This window comes from Amblyraja radiata, chromosome 2, assembly GCF_010909765.2.
Source record: "Amblyraja radiata isolate CabotCenter1 chromosome 2, sAmbRad1.1.pri, whole genome shotgun sequence".
NCBI classification, from domain to species: domain Eukaryota; kingdom Metazoa; phylum Chordata; class Chondrichthyes; order Rajiformes; family Rajidae; genus Amblyraja; species Amblyraja radiata.
In genome coordinates this window covers 1,534,271-1,538,193 of record NC_045957.1, presented here as the reverse complement: position 1 = coordinate 1,538,193, position 3,923 = coordinate 1,534,271, and the positions used below count along the sequence as shown (strand labels likewise).

The following is a 3,923-nucleotide window of genomic DNA, read 5'->3' as shown; positions in this document are numbered from 1 at the left end:
CTTCCTATGAATGCTATCCCATTCGCTTTCTTCACTGCCTGCTGCACCTGCGTGCGTACTTTCAATGACTGGTATGCCATGACACCCAAGTCTCGTTGCATCTCCCCTTTTCCTAATCGGCCACAATTCAGATAATATTCTACTACCTCACATTTATCCGCATTATATTGCATCTGCCATGCATTTGCCCACTCACCCAGCCCATCCAAGACACATTACAGCCTCTTAGCATCCTCCTCACAGCTGACACTGCCACCCAGCTTCTTGTCATCCACAAACGTGGAGATGTTGCATTCAATTCCCTCGTCCAAATCATTAATATATATTGTAAATAGCAAAGGTCCCAGCACTGAGCCTTGCGGTACCCCACTAGTCACTGTCTGCCATTCAGAAAGGGAGCCGTTTACTCCTACTCTTTGCTTCCTGACCAGTTCTCTATCCACATCAATACTGAACCCCAAATACCGTGTGCCTTAAGTTTGTATACTAATCTCTTATGTGGGACCTTGTCGAAACCCTCCTGAAAGTCCAGATATCACACATACCCTGGTTCTCCCTTATCCACTCTAACATATAACATATAACATATAACAATTACAGCACGAAAACAGGCCATCTCGACCCTTCTAGTCCGTGCCGAACACATAATCTCCCCTAGTCCCATATACCTGCGCTCAGACCATAACCCTCCATTCCTTTCCCATCCATATAACTATCCAATTTATTTTTAAATGATAAAAACGAACCTGCCTCCACCACCTTCACTGGAAGCTCATTCCACACAGCTACCACTCTCTGAGTAAAGAAGTCCCCCCTCATGTTACCCCTAAACTTCAGTCCCTTAATTCTCAAGTCATGTCCCCTTGTTTGAATCTTCCCTACTCTCAGTGGAAAAAGCTTTTCCACGTCAACTCTGTCTATCCCTCTCATCATTTAAAAAACCTCTATCAAGTCCCCCCTTAACCTTCTGCGCTCCAAAGAATAAAGCCCTAACTTGTTCAACCTTTCTCTGTAACTTAGTTGCTGAAACCCAGGCAACATTCTAGTAAATCTCCTCTGTACTCTCTCTATTTTGTTGACATCCTTCCTATAATTAGGCGACCAAAACTGTACACCATACTCCAGAATTGGCCTCACCAATGCCCTGTACAATTTTAACATTACATCCCAACTTCTATACTCAATGCTCTGATTTATAAAGGCCAGCACACCAAAAGCTTTCTTTACCACCCTATCTACATGAGATTCCACTTTCAGGGAACTGTGCACAGGTATTCCCAGATCCCTCTGTTCACCTACATTCTTCAATCCCCTACCATTTACCATGTACGTCCTATTTTGATGTGTCCTGCCAAGATGTAGCACCTCACACTTATCAGCATTAAACTCCATCTGCCATCTTTCAGCCCACTCTTCCAACTGACATAAATCTCTCTGTAGACTTTGAAACTCTACTTCATTACCCGCAACCCCACCTATCTTAGTATCATCTGCATACTTACCAATCCAATTTACTACACCATCGTCCAGATCATTGATGTACATGACAAACAACAGTGGACCCAACACAGATCCCTGTGGCACCCCACTCGTCACTGACCTCCAACCTGACAAACAACCATCCACCATTACTCTCTGGCATCTCCCATTCAGCCACTGTTGAATCCATCTTGCTACTCCACCATTAATACCCAACCATTGAACCTTCTTAACCAACCTTCCATGAGGAACCTTGTCAAAGGCCTTACTGAAGTCCATATACACAACATCCACTGCTTTACCCTCGTCAATTTCCCGAGTAACATCTTCAAAAAATTCAAGAAGATTAGTTAAACATGACCTTCCAGGCACAAATCCATGTTGACTGTTCCTAATCAGACCCTGTTTATCCAGATGCTTATATATATTATCTCTAAGTATTCTTTCCATTAATTTGCCCACCACTGACGTCAAACTAACAGGTCTATAATTGCTAGGTTTACTCTTAGACCCCTTTTTAAACAATGGAACAACATGCGCAGTACGCCAATCCTCCGGCACTATTCCCGTTTCTAATGACATTTTAAATATTTCTGCCATAGCCCCTACTATTTCTACACTAACTTCCCTCAATGTCCTAGGGAATATCCTGTCCGGACCTGGAGACTTATCCACTTTTATATTTCTCAAAAGTGTCAGTACTTCCTCTTCTTTGATCCTCATAGTTTCCATAGCTATACTTGTTTCCCTTACCTCACATAATTCAATATCCTTCTCCTTGGTGAATACCGAAGAAAAGAAACTGTTCAATATCTCCCCCGTCTCTTTTGGCTCTGCAGATAGTTGGCCACTCTGACTCTCTAATGGACCAATTTTATCCCTCGTTATCCTTTTGCTATTAACATAGCGGTAGAAACCCTTCGGATTTACTTTTACCTTACTTGCCAAAGCAACCTCATATCTTCTTTTAGCTTTTCTAATTTCTTTCTTAAGATTCTTTTTACATTCTTTATACTCCTCAAGCACCTCATTTACTCCATGCTGCCTATAACTATTGTAGATCTCCCTCTTTTTCCGAACCAAGTGTCCAATTTCCCTTGAAAACCATGGCTCTTTACAATTTTTACGATTTCCTTTCAACCGAACAGGGACATAAAGATTCTGTACTCTTAAAATGTCACCTTTAAATGTACTCCATTTCTCTTCCACATCTTTCCCATAAAACAAACTGTCCCAATTTACTCCTTTTAAATCCTTTCGCATCTCCTCAAAGTTAGCCTTTCTCCAATCAAAAATCTCATCCATAGGTGCAGTTTTGTTCCTCTCCATAATTATATTGAAACTAATGGTATTGTGATCACTGGACCCGAACTGTTCCCCAACGCATACCTCCGCCACCTGACCCGTCTCATTTCCTAACAGGAGGTCCAGTACCGCCCCTTCTCTAGTAGGTACTTCTATGTATTGTTGCAAAAAACTATCCTGCACACATTTTACAAACTCCAACCCATCCAGCCCATTTACAGAATGTGTTTCCCAGTCTATGCGTGGAAAATTGAAATCTCCCATAATCACTACCTTGTGCTTACTACTAATATCTGCAATCTCCTTACATATTTGCTCTTCCAATTCTCGCTCCCCATTTGGCGGTCTATAATACACCCCTATAAGTGTTGCTACCCCTTTCCCATTTCTCAGTTCCACCCAAATAGCTTCCCTAGACGAGCCCTCTAATCTATCCTGCCAAAGCACTGCTGTAATATCTTCCCTGATAAGCAATGCAACACCTCCACCTCTTGCCCCTCCAATTCTATCACACCTGAAGCAACGAAATCCTGGAATATTTAGTTTCCAATCACAGCCCTCCTGCAACCATGTTTCACTGATCGCCACAACATCATACTTCCAGGTGTCAATCCAGGCTCTAAGTTCATCCACTTGTCTTACAATGCTCCTAGCATTAAAATATACTACTAGTTACTAAAATCTACTAGTTACGTCCTCGAAACATTCTATAAGATTCGTCAGGCATAATTTACCTTTCATAAATCCTTGCTGACTTTGTCCAATGATTTCACCGCTTTCCAAATGTGCTGCTATCCCATCTTTAATCACTGAATCTAGCAGTGTCCCCACTACCGATGTTAGACTAACTGCTCTGTAATTCCCCGTTTTCTCTCTCCCTCCCTTTTAAAAAAGTGGGGTTACATTAGCTACCATAGGAAAGGTTAGTTAACGAGGAAGGGTTAGTTAGCAGTCTTGTTGTGCGTGGCCCCCTGGACAAGAGTGACCATAATATGGTTGAGTTCTTCACTAGGATGGAGAGTGACATATTTAATTCTGAAACAAGGGTTCTGAACTTAAAGAAAGGTAACTTTGAGGACATGAGACGTGAATTGGCCAAGATAGACTGGCAATTGATTCTTAAAGGGTTGACGGTGGAT

At 42.1% G+C, this 3,923-nt stretch overlaps 1 long non-coding RNA gene across 1 annotated transcript; it reads right to left on the bottom strand.

The window, feature by feature from the left end:
• Nucleotides 1-526: 526 nt before the first annotated feature.
• On the bottom strand, nt 527-3,585 carry LOC116985609. Its single transcript, XR_004415309.1, has 3 exons — nt 3,471-3,585; nt 747-750; nt 527-566 (listed from the first exon to the last, which is right to left on the bottom strand). It is a non-coding gene; the product is annotated as an uncharacterized LOC116985609 (long non-coding RNA).
• Between the last annotated feature and the right edge of the window lie 338 nt (nt 3,586-3,923).